Source organism: Panulirus ornatus, chromosome 46 (genome assembly GCF_036320965.1).
Source record: "Panulirus ornatus isolate Po-2019 chromosome 46, ASM3632096v1, whole genome shotgun sequence".
NCBI classification, from domain to species: Eukaryota; Metazoa; Arthropoda; class Malacostraca; order Decapoda; family Palinuridae; genus Panulirus; species Panulirus ornatus.
Genome location: NC_092269.1, coordinates 12,154,027 through 12,170,709, shown reverse-complemented (window position 1 = coordinate 12,170,709; position 16,683 = coordinate 12,154,027).

Sequence of the window (16,683 nt, the reverse complement as noted above, 5' to 3'; positions counted from 1 at the left end):
CGTCTGTGGCTGCGAAACTTATGGAAACCATCAATTAAGACAAAATCGTAAACCATTTAGAGGACCAACACTTTGTACACGGTTCTCAGGATGGTTATTGACGAAATCATATCCAACAAGTCTGCTTCATATCTTTTACGATGCAATGAATACGCAGGATGAAGGTAATGTTGATGTAAACTGTTTAGACTTTCAAGAAGCAGGTAGGTGTAGTGGAAGGGTTGTAGGTGTAGTGGAGGGGATGTACATGTAGTGGAGGTGGTGTAGGTGTAGTGGAGATGTACATGTAGTGGAGGGGATGTAGGTGTAGTGGAGGGGATGTACGCGTAGTGGAAAGGATGTAAGTGTAGTGTAGGGGATGTAAGTGTATTGAAGGGGATGTAGGCGTAGTGGAGGGGATGTAAGTGTAGTGGTGGAGGGGATGTAATTGTTTTGGAGAGGATGTAAGTATAGTGGAGGGGATGTACGTGTAGTGGAGGGGATAACCTTGTAGTGGAGGGGATGTACATGTAGTGGAGAGGATGTATGTGTAGTGGAGGGTTGTTCGTATAGTGGAGGGGATGTAGGTGTGGTGGAGGGGATGTAAGTGTAGTGGAGGGGATGTAAGCGTAGTGGAAGTGTTGTAGGTGTAGTGGAGGGGATGTAAGTGTAGTGAAAGTGTTATAGTTGTAGTGGAGGGGAGGTATGTGTAGTGGAGGGGATTTAGATGCAGTGGACAGAATGTACGTTTAGTGGAGGAGATGTAGGTATAGTGGAGGGGATGTAGGTGTAGTGTAGGGGATGTAAGTTTAGTGGAGGGGATGAACGTGTAGTGGAGGGGATGTAGGTGGAGTCAGCAGTGGTGGAGTCAGCAGTGGTGGTGTCAGCAGTGGTGGTGTCAGCAGTGGTGGAGTCAGTAGTGGTGGAGTCAGCAGTGGTGGAGTCAGTAGTGGTGGAGTCAGCAGTGGTGGAGTCAGTAGTGGTGGAGTCAGCAGTGGTGGAGTCAGCAGTGGCGGTGTCAGTAGTGGTGGTGTCAGCAGTGGTGGTGTCAGCAGTGGTGGTGTCAGCAGTGGTGGTGTCAGTAGTGGTGGTGTCAGCAGTGGTGGTGTCAGCAGTGGTGGTGTCAGCAGTGGTGGAGTCAGCAGTGGTGGTGTCAGCAGTGGTGGAGTCACGACCTAAAGTAGGGTTTCTCGTCACAGTGGAGCACGTCACACACTCCTGCTGGCCAACCATGCATGAGAGGACACGCCAGTGTGACGCGTACGTTGCTGCACACCTCACAGATTTACCTCGAATAAAACGAAGAACTTTTGCTTCAGCAGGATTGTTAACTTTTGGAATGATTTAACAATATGTTAACTTATGATCTAACACTATGTTAACTTATCATCTAACACTATGTTAACTTTTGGAATGATTTAACAATATGTTAACTTATGGAATGATTTAACAATATGTAAACTTATGGAATGATCTAACACTATGTTAACTATGGAATGATTTAACATTATGTTAACTTATGGAATGATTTAACACTATGTCAAGTTATGGAATGATTTAACTGTAGAATAGTTGACAACAGTACCATAGATGTGTTTATTATGATGAGACTTGATAAACGTTTCACTTGCGCCTCCTTCGATATTTCAAATCCCTTCAACCATTTCTCTTTGAAGGATGTGTTAAGTCATTCCACTTTTAACCAGCGAGTTTGTGAGTCTTCCACCCTCACAAACAGCCGGGGAGGCACACAGTGAAGTGTTGCTGCTGGAGTTCCATTGTAACATTTCTCTGTTTTCCAGTTGATGCCAGACCACCTGTGGGTGTTGGCAGAGGGACTGGCCACCTACCTCCTCCTGCAGAACAGACTCGTGATCGCCTCCAAAGCTGCCGGGGCGCTGGAGGCCACCTCTGTAGCAGCCTTGGTGGGTTCAGGGACTCACGTAGATGATGTGCCTCATTCCTTTCATCCTAGAATTATGTCACTGTTCTTATAGACGTGATAATATTTGTTTCCTAAGCAGCAGGAAGGCTATGGAAGACGTGGCTACATATGGAACCTTCTTCGTCCATGTACAGAGTGACTCACGTCTGTCTTTCTCCATCACGTGTGTATACATGATGGCAAGGTTTGCGGACGCACGATGACTGACCCCCATGATTCGTCCATTTCTCTGGCACGACAGACAACGATGGCTTACCTGCGAAGGTTTTGAGAAAGTTGGGGTTAAATTTTTCTTTTTGGCGAGGGATGGAGGGAGGGTGTGGTGGCCATGGAGGGAGGGTGTGGTGGCCATGGAGGGAGCATGTGGTGGCCATGGAGGGAGGGTGTGGTGGCCATGGGGGGAGCGTGTGGTGGCCATGGAGGGAGAGTGTGGTGGCCATGGAGGGAGAGTGTGGTGGCCATGGAGGGAGGGTGTGGTATTCATGGAGGTAGCGTGTGGTGGCCATGGGGGGAGCGTGTGGTGGCCATGGAGGGATGGTATGGTATTCATGGAGGGAGGGTGTGGTATTCAGGGAGGGAGGGTGTGGTATTCAGGGAGGGAGGGTGTGGTATTCAAGGGAGGAGGGTGTGGTATTCAGGGAGGGAGGGTGTGGTATTCAGGGAGGGAGGGTGTGGTATTCAAGGGGGGAGGGTGTGGTATTCAGGGAGGGAGGGTGTGGTATTCAGGGAGGGAGGGTGTGGTATTCAGGGAGGGAGGGGTGTGGTATTCAGGGAGGGAGGGTGTGGTATTCAGGGAGGGAGGGTGTGGTATTCAAGGGGGGAGGGTGTGGTATTCAGGGAGGGAGGGTGTGGTATTCAAGGGGGGAGGGTGTGGTATTCAGGGAGGGAGGGTGTGGTATTCAGGGAGGGAGGGTGTGGTATTCAGGGAGGGAGGGTGTGGTATTCAAGGGGGGAGGGTGTGGTATTCAGGGAGGGAGGGTGTGGTATTCAAGGGGGGAGGGTGTGGTATTCAAGGGGGGAGGGTGTGGTATTCAAGGGGGGAGGGTGTGGTATTCAAGGGGGGAGGGTGTGGTATTCAGGGAGGGAGGGTGTGGTATTCAAGGGGGGAGGGTGTGGTATTCAAGGGGGGAGGGTGTGGTATTCAAGGGGGGAGGGTGTGGTATTCAAGGGGGGAGGGTGTGGTATTCAGGGAGGGAGGGTGTGGTATTCAGGGGGGGAGGGTGTGGTATTCAAGGGGGGAGGGTGTGGTATTCAAGGGGGAGGGTGTGGTATTCAGGGAGGGAGGGTGTGGTATTCAGGGAGGGAGGGTGTGGTATTCAAGGGGGGAGGGTGTGGTATTCAGGGAGGGAGGGTGTGGTATTCAGGGAGGGAGGGTGTGGTATTCAGGGAGGGAGGGTGTGGCATTCAAGGGGGGAGGGTGTGGTATTCAGGGAGGGAGGGTGTGGTATTCAGGGAGGGAGGGTGTGGTATTCAAGGGGGGAGGGTGTGGTATTCAGGGAGGGAGGGTGTGGTATTCAAGGGGGGAGGGTGTGGTATTCAGGGAGGGAGGGTATGGTATTCAGGGAGGGAGGGTGTGGTATTCAGGGAGGGAGGGTGTGGTATTCAGGGAAGGGAGGGTGTGGTATTCAGGGAGGGAGGGTGTGGTATTCAGGGAGGGAGTGGTTTGTGGGAGGAACAGATAACAAGGAACCCAGTGGTCCATGATGAGGACATCTGGATCAAATCATCGATAAAATCAAACCTCGAGGCAGAACAGGACACCATGCCATACCTCACCTCCCCACACAGTGGCTCACCTGACGCTGTACTGTTGTGGGACGATACTGCCACGGAAATTCTGTAGGACAATCTCGAGTGAATTAGTTCTGTGTCATTGTTTATATCTGGTCTGTGGTTAGAATCTGAGAGGGGAAAATAAAGTTTCTTTCGTATGTTGATCACATCGTCAGGGGAAATACAAAAATGAGATAGAAAACTTTACGTAAAACAGCAGTTGATATACAAGGAAGAGGCGTAGCTAAGTGGCAGGAGGTCAAGAGGAAGGTGCAAGGGTTGTGAAAGAGGGCAAATGAGAGTTGGGATGAGAGAGTATCATTAGACTTTAGGGAAAATAAAAAGATGTTTTGGAAGGAAGTAAATAATGTGCGTAAGACAAAAAGAACAAATGGGAACATTGGTAAGGGGGGGGGGGGGGTGATAACAGAAAATGATGGAGTGAGTATTTTGAAGGATTATTAAATGTGTTTGATGACAGAGTAGCAGATGTAGTGTGTTTTGGTCGGGGTAATACGCGAAGTGAGAGAGTCACGGAGGGTGGTCTGGTGAAGAGAAAAAGAGTGCTGAAAGCCTTGCGAGAGATGAAATGCGGCAAGGCAGCGGAAGTGGATGGTATTGCAGTTGAGCTTATTAAGAAAGGAGGAGACTGAGTTGTTGATTGGTTGGTAAAGATATTCAGTGTATGTATAGATCATTGAGGATTGGCGGACTGCATACATAGTGCCTTTGTATGAAAGGAAAGGGAATATAGGTGAGTGTACAAACTACAGAAGTATAAGTTCGTTGAATATAGATGGTAAGTTGTGCAGGGTGGTATTGATTGAGAGAGTGAAGGCATGTACAGAGCATCAGATTGGGGAGGAGTAGCGTGGTTTCAGAAGTGGTAGAGGATGTGTGGATGAGGTATTTGCTTTGAAAAATGTGTCACAAAAAACTAGAAAAAAAAATAGAAATGTATGTGGCATTTGTGGATCTGGAGAAGACATAGTATAGGGTTGATAGAGATGCTTTGTGCGAGGTCTTTAAGAATATATGGTGTGGGAGTTAAGTTGCTAGAAGCAGTGAAATTTTTCTATCAAGGGTATAAGGCAAGTGTACGAGTAGGAAGAGAGGAGAGTGATTGGTTCCCATTGAAGGTCGGTCTCCGACGGGGGTGTGTAATGTTACTACGATTGTTTGATATGTTCATGGATGGGGTGGGTGCGCAGGCAAATGCAAGAGTGTTGGAGTGAGGGGCGAGGATGCAGTCTGTTGGGGATGAAAGGGCCTGGGAAGTGTCAGTAATTGTTTGTCGATGATACAGCACTGGTGATCGATTTGAGTGAAAAACTGTAGAAGTTAGCGTCTGAGTCTGGAAGAGTTTGTGAAAGGGAAAAAGTTAAGAGTGAATAAAAGCAAGGTTTTTGGTTCAGCAGGATAGGGGGACAAGTAAAGTGGAATGTAAGTTTGAATGAAGAAAAACCTAAGGGGAAATGAATTGTTTTAGCAGGGAATGGAACCATGGAAGCGGATATGAGCCATAGGATGGGGGGAGGGGGCGAAGGTTCTGGGAGCAATGAAGAATGTGTGGAGAGAATGTTATCTGTGAAGGCAAAAATAGATATGTTGGAAGGAATAGCAGTTTTAACAATATTATATGGTTGCGAGGATTGGAATATCATAGATAGGATTGTAAGGAGGAGGGTGGATGTGTTGGAAATGAAATGTTTGACGACAATATGTGGTGTGAGGTGGTTTGATCGAGTAAGTAATGCAAGGGTAAGAGAGATGTGTGGTAATAAAAAGTGTGTGGTTGAGAGGGCAGAAGAGAGTGCGTTGAAATGGTTTGGACACATGGAGAGAATGAGTGAGGAAAGATTGACCAAGAGGATATATGTGTCGGAGGAGGAGGGAACGAGGAGAAGTGGGAGACCAAATTGAAGGTGGAAGGATGGAGTGAAAACGATTTTGTGCGATTGGGACCTGAACATACAGGAGGGTGAGAGGCGTGCAAGGAATAGAGATGTTGGAACGATGTGGTATACCGGGGTTGTCGTGCCGTCAATGGACTGAACCAATGCATGTGAAGCGTCTGTGTTAAACCATGGAGAGGTCTGTGGTTTCGGTACATTACACATGACAGCTAGACACTGAGTGTGAGTGGATGTGTCTTTTCATCGTCTGTATCCTGGCACTATCTCAGTGACGCAGGGACTGGCACTGCCTCAGTAACGCAGGGACTGGCACTACCTCAGTGACGCAAGGACTGGCACTACCTCAGTGACGCAGGGACTGGCACTACCTCAGTGACGCAGGGACTGGCACTACCTCAGTGACGCAGGGACTGGCACTACCTCAGTGACGCAGGGACTGGCACCACCTCAGTGACGCAGGGACTGGCACTACCTCAGTGACGCAGGGACTGGAGACAGGGTGTGGGGTAGGAGGAGTGAAAGCATGTGTTATATTCCTTCATTTCCTTCATGCATTTGTGCTTCCTCCTGTGAGGTGGGGCAGCATCGGAAGGGCATGAGGGCTAGCAAGAATGAATATAAACATGTGTATATATGTATATGTGCATATATATGTCTGTGTGTATGTATATACATGTAATATGTACGTGTAGATGGGTATATGTTTACATATTTGTCATGTGAGTGGACGTCTTATTCATTTGTCGTGGCACCACCTCACTAACGTGAGAAACGGCGATGAAGTATGGAAAAGAAAATAGCTATCATAATTAAGATGTTCACACTCCAATCAAATGTTTTATGTTTACTTATTTCCATTTCTCAATGATTTGTGGAGAGAAATTTTGAGAAATATATACATATTTCTTTTCCAGATTGCTTCACTGATGCCCCAAGTGGAGGAGGGAGTCACTCTCTTCACCACAGCTGTGGATGAGGTCAGGAAACAGAGCACAACATCTGGCTAAACCAGAGGCCAGAACCATACATATCTGGAGGTGTTCTCATATTACTCACTGTATGTCCTGCTATCCTCACTGTATGTCCTGTTATCCTCACTGTATGTCCTGCTATCCTCACTGTATGTCCTGCTGTCCTCACTGTATGTCCTGCTATCCTCACTGTATGTCCTGCTATCCTCACTGTATGTCCTGCTATCCTCACTGTATGTCCTGCTATCCTCACTGTATGTCCTGCTGTCCTCACTGTATGTCCTGCTATCCTCACTGTATGTCCTGCTATCCTCACTGTATGTCCTGCTATCCTCACTGTATGTCCTCCTATCCTCACTGTATGTCTTGCTATCCTCACTGTATGTCCTGCTATCCTCACTGCATATCCTGTTATCCTCACTGTATGTCTTGCTATCCTCACTGTATGTCCTGCTATCCTCACTGTATGTCCTGCTATCCTCACTGTATGTCCTGCTATCCTCACTGTATGTCCTGCTATCCTCACTGTATGTCCTGCTATCCTCACTGTATGTCCTGCTATCCTCACTGTATGTCCTGCTATCCTCACTGTATGTCCTGCTATCCTCACTGTATGTCCTGCTATCCTCACTGTATGTCCTGCTATCCTCACTGTATGTCCTGCTATCCTCACTGTATGTCCTCCTATCCTCACTGTATGTCTTGCTATCCTCACTGTATGTCCTGCTATCCTCACTGCATATCCTGTTATCCTCACTGTATGTCTTGCTATCCTCACTGTATGTCCTGCTATCCTCACTGTATGTCCTGCTATCCTCACTGTATGTCCTGCTATCCTCACTGCATATCCTGCTATCCTCACTGTATGTCCTGCTATCCTCACTGTATGTCCTGCTATCCTCACTGTATGTCCTGCTGTCCTCACTGTATGTCCTGCTATCCTCACTGTATGTCCTGCTATCCTCACTGTATGTCCTGCTATCCTCACTGTATGTCCTCCTATCCTCACTGTATGTCTTGCTATCCTCACTGTATGTCCTGCTATCCTCACTGCATATCCTGTTATCCTCACTGTATGTCTTGCTATCCTCACTGTATGTCCTGCTATCCTCACTGTATGTCCTGCTATCCTCACTGTATGTCCTGCTATCCTCACTGCATATCCTGCTATCCTCACTGTATGTCCTGCTATCCTCACTGTATGTCCTGCTATCCTCACTGTATGTCCTGCTATCCTCACTGTATATCCTGCTATCCTCACTGTATGTCCTGCTATCCTCACTGTATATCCTGCTATCCTCACTGTATGTCCTGCTATCCTCACTGTATATCCTGCTATCCTCACTGTATGTCCTGCTATCCTCACTGTATGTCTTGCTATCCTCACTGTATGTCCTGCTGTCCTCACTGTATGTCCTGTTATCCTCACTACCCTTGAAGGATCTTCAACTTGTACCAGAACCATCGGAATATTAACGAAAGCTTATTATATAACTCTACTTCTAACAATATTTCCCTGTGGGTCAATTTATGCCCGGCCTGTGGTCTACACTGTGCCTCCTCCACTGAAGTGGATCGTCCACTATGGTCTACACTGTGACTCGTCCACTGAAGTGGCTCGTCCACTATGGTCTACACTGTGACTCGTCCACTGAAGTGGCTCGTCCACTATGGTCTACACTGTGACTCGTCCACTGAAGTGGCTCGTCCACTATGGTGTACACTGTGACTCGTCCACTGAAGTGGCTCGTCCACTATGGTCTACACTGTGACTCGTCCACTGAAGTGGCTCGTCCACTATGGTCTACACTGTGACTCGTCCACTGAAGTGGCTCGTCCACTATGGTCTACACTGTGACTCGTCCACTGAAGTGGCTCGTCCACTATGGTCTACACTGTGACTCCTCCACTGAAGTGGCTCGTCCACTATGGTCTACACTGTGACTCGTCCACTGAAGTGGATCGTCCACTATGGTCTACACTGTGACTCGTCCACTGATGTCTCGTCCACTATGGTCTACACTGTGACTCCTCTACTGAAGTGGATCGTCCACTATGGTCTACACTGTGACTCCTCCACTACGGTGGTTCGTCCACTATGGTCTACACTGTGACTCCTCTACTGAAGTGGATCGTCCACTATGGTCTACACTGTGACTCCTCTACTGAAGTGGATCGTCCACTATGGTCTACACTGTGACTCGTCCACTGAAGTGGCTCGTCCACTATGGTCTACACTGTGACTCGTCCACTGAAGTGGATCGTCCACTATGGTGTACACTGTGACTCCTCCACTGAAGTGGCTCGTCCACTATGGTCTACACTGTGACTCGTCCACTGAAGTGGATCGTCCACTATGGTGTACACTGTGACTCGTCCACTGAAGTGGCTCGTCCACTATGGTCTACACTGTGACTCGTCCACTGAAGTGGATCGTCCACTGTGGTCTACACTGTGACTCGTCCACTGAAGTGGATCGTCCACTATGGTGTACACTGTGACTCCTCCACTGAAGTGGCTCGTCCACTATGGTCTACACTGTGACTCGTCCACTGAAGTGGCTCGTCCACTATGGTCTACACTGTGACTCCTCTACTGAAGTGGATCGTCCACTATGGTCTACACTGTGACTCGTCCACTGAAGTGGCTCGTCCACTATGGTCTACACTGTGACTCGTCCACTGAAGTGGATCGTCCACTATGGTCTACACTGTGACTCCTCCACTGAAGTGGCTCGTCCACTATGGTCTACACTGTGACTCGTCCACTGATGTCTCGTCCACTATGGTTTACACTGTGACTCGTCCACTGAAGTGGCTCGTCCACTATGGTCTACACTGTGACTCGTCCACTGAAGTGGCTCGTCAACTATGGTTTACACTGTGACTCGTCCACTGTAGTGGATCGTCCACTATGGTCTAGACTGTGGCTCGTCCACCAAGGTGGTTCGTCCACTATGGTCTAGACTGTGGCTCGTCCACCAAGGTGGATCGTCCACTATGGTCTAGACTGTGGCTCGTCCACCAAGGTGTTCGTCCACTATGGTTTAGACTGTGGCTCGTCCACCAAGGTGTTCGTTCACTATGCTTTAGACTGTGGCTCGTCTACATGGTCAAGAACAGAGCTTCATCCACCATGTTGGCTCCTATATTAATGTGGCTCGTCCACTATGGCGGTGTGTCTACTACGGTGTTTCATCCACTAAGGTGGTTCGTCCACTATGGTGGTCGTCCACTATGGTCTAGACTGTGGTTCATCCACTATGGTGGCTCGTCCACTATTGCAGTTCGCTTATGGTGGTTCATCCACTATGGCATTTCATCCACTATGGTGGCTTGCCCACTATGGTGTTTCATCCACTATGGTAGTTCGTCCACTACCGTGTTTCATCCACTATGGTGTTTCATCCACTATGGTGTTTCATCCACTATGGTGTTTCATCCACTATGGTGGTTGGTCCAGTATGGTGGTTGGTCCAGTATGGTGGTTGGTCCACTTAGTCATAGGGTAGATTCTGGCAGGTATTATGGCCCAACATCTGGGACACTTGTGGATTTCATTGAGATGTGACATTTTATGTTATCATAACATGAGAATATGTGACTTTTGTTATTATAACATGAGAATATGTGACATTTTGTTATTATAACACGAGAATGTGACATTTTGTTATTGTAACATGAGAATATGTGACATTTTGTTATTATAACATGAGAATATGTGACATTTTGTTATTGTAACATGAGAATATGTGACATTTTGTTATCATAACATGAGAATATGACATTTTGTTATTATAACATGAGAATATGTGACATTTTGTTATTGTAACATGAGAATATGTGACATTTTGTTATTATAACATGAGAATATGTGACATTTTGTTATTGTAACATGAGAATATGTGACATTTTGTTATCATAACATGAGAATATGACATTTTGTTATTATAACATGAGAATATGTGACATTTTGTTATTGTGACATGAGAATATGTGACATTTTGTTATTATAACATGAGAATATGTGACATTTTGTTATCATAACATGAGAATATGACATTTTGTTATTATAACATGAGAATATGTGACATTTTGTTATTGTGACATGAGAATATGTGACATTTTGTTATTATAACATGAGAATATGTGACATTTTGTTATTGTAACATGAGAATATGTGACATTTTGTTATTATAACATGAGAATATGACATTTTGTTATTGTAACATGAGAATATGTGACATTTTGTTATCATAACACGAGAATATGTGACATTTTGTTATCATAACATGAGAATATGTGACATTTTGTTATTATAACATGAGAGTATGTGACATTTTATGTTATAATAACATGAGAATATGACATTTTATGTTATTATAACATGAGAATATGTGACATTTTGTTATTATAACGAGAATATGTGACATTTTATGTTATCATAATATGAGAATATGTGACATTTTATGTTAATAACATGAGAGTATGTGAGATTTTATGTTATCATAACATGAGAATATGTGACATTTTGTTATTATAACGAGAATGTGACATTTTATGTTATTACAACATGAGAATATGTGACATTTTATGTTATTATAACGAGAATATGTGACATTTTATGTTATTACAACATGAGAATGTGACATTTTATGTTATTATAACATGAGAGTATGTGACATTTCATGTTATAACATGAGAGCATGTGACATTTTGTTTTATCATAACATGAGAATATGACATTCTATGTTATGATAACATGAGACTATGTGACATTTCATGTTATTACATGAGAATATGACATTTTATGTTATTATAACAAGAATATGTGACTTCTATGTTATCATAACATGATAGTACGTGACATGTTATCATAACATGAGAATGTGACATTTTATTACATGAGAATATGTGACATTCTATATTATTATAACATGAATATGCGACATATTGTTATTATAAAGAGAATATGTGACTTTTGTTATCATAACATGAGAATATGAGACATTTTATCATAACATGAGAATATGAGACATTTTATCATAACATGTGAATATGTGACATTTTGTGTTATTATAACATGAGAATATCTCACAACTTCAGTATGTAACCTATGTTGTGCTGTGTGATTGAAACACATGTTATCAGTCTGTCTTCTTACACTACACTTACCTGTTATGTAAGTTGTGAGTGTTACACATACGCCATCCTAACTGATAATTAGTATGTAAGTTTGGAGTGTTAATAATCATATTTGTATCTTTCTAATACACATAAACAAGATAATTTCTATCCAATAAAGAAAACGAAAATGTCGCCTATTGATATTTGAAGTTATCGCTAAGTCAAATATCTTCACATTTTACGAATCAGTCAAATATATGTTTAGATGACAAATGTTTAGTTTCAATATTCCTTAAGTTTGACCATGACAATATAACATTGTTTTTTTTTTCGTTGGACAGAAGTCCACATCAAGGCTGGGGCCTTATTTGAAATATGGAAAGGATAATGAAAGGAAAACACAAGAGATACGATAAAGTATCCACACAATTTTGGAGAAAGTGGAAAATTTGTCTTGTGAAGTGTGCCAGGTCATATTTCTTGGGAAATCCATGAGAAGTTAAAGAGTTCCAAAGCTTCGACGTGTAGGGAAAGAAACAGTTATCAAAACAACCCACTGTTGCGTTGCCGATGGCTACATAGTGATCAAGTGAGGCACCTTGTGGTGTGGCCACACAAGCAGCCAGCTCTCGGGAGCGAAAACCAAAATAATACCAATAGAAGATGGACAATGGACCAACATTGCAGCGTAGAGCAAGGTGGTCACGTTTGTAAGTTAACTTGGTACGGTTGCCAAGTTGGACCGCTTTCTACTAAACTCTGTCCAGTAAGGATACAGAGCTAGAACCACCCGAGATGTGCGAGCAATACTCCACACAAGGACGAAGTCAATCCTTTGTATAATTGGAGCAAAGGTTCAGAAGAAAGGAAATTTCGACATCTAAATAGGACACCCAGTTTCTAAGAGGCAGACTTAACTATTCCTATAATATGGGAATTTCCAAGACAGAGTGGATGTTACAGTAATACCAAGTATGTTCACTGAGTCAGGAGGTGGAATTTGAGTCGTCAATGGAAAGATAAAGTTGAGGAATTCTTGATAGAGATGGACAAGAACTGGCTCTTGGAGGAATTAAACTTAAGCAGATATCGTCTCCCCCACCGAAATATTCTCTCCAAGTCTGAGTTTATTGTGGAAGTTGTGTCAAGAAGAAATACAGATCGAGTGAGAAGAGGAAACGGAATTGAAGAATGTTTATGAATGCAGTGTTGAATCGTCAGCGTTTGTGTGCATTTGGTTACTCTTGGAATAGAGGAAATCGTTGATAAGATGGAGAAAAGGTATAGGAAGCAGTACAGAACCTTGAGGGACACCGCTCTTGATGGAGAAAGGAGCAGCTGCTGATCTATCAATGACTACGGAGATAGCTCGGCCGGAGAGGAAGCTAGCTATGAGGGAGCAAAGTGAGGGAGGGAAGCCAAAAGAGAGGAGATTAGAGATGAGACCCCGATGCCACACCCTGTCAGAAGTCTTAGATATGTCAAGGGCAAGTACACATGACTCCCCCAAATCTTTCAAAAAAGATGACCAGACATTAGTAAGACAGAAAAGAATATCACCAATGAATTTTCGAGGTGTTTAAGGATATAGGAGTTGAGGAAGGATTAAAAGACTTTGATAACAGTAGATATCCAAGCAATAGGACGATAGTTAGAGGGGTCAGAACAGTCACCCTTCTTGAGGATGGGAAGTATCAATGTGCGTTTCCAATGACAAGGAAAAATTTTGTTTTTTAAACAAAAACGGGACAGAACGAACAAGCACAGGTGCAAGTTCAGAGGCACACTCTCAGTAAACAGGGATGGATGCCATCAGGACCATAAGTCTTGCTTGTGTCCACAGAAAAAAAGTGCTTTTCGAACTGTCCGAAGAGATTACAGGAAGAGGCATAGGATTAGTAAGAGGATCATCAGGGGTGAAGGAATGTTAGTCATCCAAGGTGGAGTTAGAGGAGAAAAGGGAACCAAAGAGTTGCTTTGTCTACCATAGAGACAGCTATAGTACCGTCAGAACGGAAAAGTGAAGGAAAGACAAGAGTGACAGAAGTTGCTAGAGATGCTCTTAGCTAAAGACCAGAAAGACCTCTCAGTGGATGAGGAGGAGAGGTTATCACACTTCCTTTGTATAAAGGAACACTTCGCCTCACGGATAACGTGCTTTCAGTGATTGTGGAAGGCAGAGGAAGGAGAGTTTTTCCAAGCTCGATATGCCTGATCCCTTGCCTGACTGGCCTCAGAACAGGAATGGTTAAACCTTAGACTGGATGAAGAGGTCGTCTTGAAGGAAGAGGGGATAAATGCTTCCATTCCCGCAAGAATCGCCTCTGCTATGCGTTTGGCAGAGACAGAAGCATCAGCACATAAGAGACAGTAAGTTATCCAAGAAAAGTCAGAAAAGAAGTTACGTAAGTTATTCCAGTCAGCTTTGTTCAGGTGTCAGTATTTACACTTAGAAGAGGCTGTTGGTGGGCGAGGTGCCTTTAGAATAGATACATTTATGAGTGTGATCAGATGAACCAACTGGGGGCGAGATTGTGTGTTGTACTTCCATCAGGATGGACTAGAGGTGAAAAACAAATCCAGAATATTAGTAGAGTGGTCACAGTGGTCACGTAACCAAGGGCGAGCAGGTCTAACTAGAGCATTATCATGGGCCGACTTGGTCTAACCAGGGCATTGTAAAGGGTGAGTAGGTCTAAATAAGGCATCTAGAATACTGCGTTCAGTTTTGGTCATCAAACAAAGGTATAGATGGAGAGAGTGGGCGTACAGCTACCAACTGCCACATTACTCACCTTTGCATTCAAATCACCCATCACTATAACCCGATCTCGTACATCAAAACTACTAACACACTCACTCAGCTGCTCCCAAAACACTTGCCTCTCAGGATCTTTTTTTCTCATGCCCAGGTGCATATGCACAAATAATCACCCATCTCTCTCCATCCACTTTCAGTTTTACCCATATCAATCTAAAGTTTACTTTCTTACACTCTATCACATACTCCAACAACTCCTGTTTCAGGAGTAGTGCTATCCCTTCCCTTGCTCTTGTCCTCTCACTAACCCCTGACTTTACTCCCAAGACATTCCCAAACCACTCTTACCCTTTACCCTTGCGCTTCGTTTCACTCAGAGCCAAAACATCCAGGTTCCTTTCCTCAAACATACTACCTATCTCTCCTTTTTCTCATCTTGGTTACATCCACACACATTTAGACACCCCAATCTGAGCCTTGGAGGAGGATGAGCACTCCCAGTGTGACTCCTTCTTCTGTTTCCCCTTTTAGAAAGATAAAATACAAAGAGGGGAGGGTTTCAAGCCCCCCGCTCCCGTCCCTTCTATGACACATAAGGAATGCATGGGAAGTATTCTTTCTCCCTTATCCCCAGGGATATATATATATATATATATATATATATATATCCCTGGGGATGGGGAGAAAGAATACTTCCCACGTATTCCCTGCGTGTCGTAGAAGGCGACTAAAAGGGAAGGGAGCGGGAGGCTGGAAATCCTTCCCTCTCATTTTTTTTTTTAACTTTCCAAAAGAAGGGACTGAGAAGGGGGTCAGGTGAGGATATTCCCTCTAAGGCCCAGTCCTCTGTTCTTGATGCTACCTCGCTAATGCGGGAAATGGCGAATAGTATGAAAGAAAAGAAGAAAGATATATATATATATATATATATGTATATATATATATATATATATATATATATATATATATATATATATATATATATATATATTTTGCTTTGTCGCTGTCTCCCACGTTTACGAGGTAGCGCAAGGAAACAGACGAAAGAAATGGCCCAACCCACCCCCATACACATGTATATACATACGTCCACACACGCAAATATACATACCTACACAGCTTTCCTTGGTTTACCCCAGACGCTTCACATGCCCTGATTCAATCCACTGACAGCACGTCAACCCCGGTATACCACATCGATCCAATTCACTCTATTCCTTGCCCTCCTTTCACCCTCCTGCATGTTCAGGCCCCGATCACACAAAATCTTTTTCACTCCATCTTTCCACCTCCAATTTGGTCTCCCACTTCTCCTCGTTCCCTCCACCTCCGACACATATATCCTCTTGGTCAATCTTTCCTCCCTCATTCTCTCCATGTGCCCAAACCATCTCTCAACCACGCTCTTTTTATTTCCACACATCTCTCTTTCCCTTACGTTAATTACTCGATCAAACCACCTCACACCACACATTGTCCTCAAACATCTCATTTCCAGCACATCCATCCTCCTGCGCACAACTCTATCCATAGCCCACGCCTCACAACCATACAACATTGTTGGAACCACTATTCCTTCAAACAAACCCATTTTTGCTTTCCGAGATAATGTTCTCGACCTCCACACATTCTTCAAAGCTCCCAGGACTTTCGCCCCCTCCCCCACCCTATGATTTACTTCCGCTTCCATGGTTCCATCCACTGTCAGATCCACTCCCAGATATCTAAAACACTTTACTTCCTCCAGTTTTTCTCCATTCAAACTTACCTCCCAATTGACTTGACCCTCAACCCTACTGTACCTAATAACCTTGCTCTTATTCACTTTTACTCTTAACTTTCTTCTTTCACACACTTTATCAAACTCAGTCACCAGCTTCTGCAGTTTCTCACATGAATCAGCCACCAGCGCTGTATCATCAGCGAACAACAACTGACTCACTTCCCAAGCTCTCTCATCCACAACAGACTTCATACTTGCCCCTCTTTCCAAAACTCTTGCATTTACCTCCCTAACAACCCCATCCATAAACAAATTAAACAACCATGGAGACATCACACACCCCTGCCGCAAACCTACATTCACTGAGAACCAATCACTTTCCTCTCTTCCTACACGTACACATGCCTCACATCCTCGATAAAAACTTTTCACTGCTTCTAACAACTTTCCTCCCACACCATATATTCTTAATACCTTCCACAGAGCATC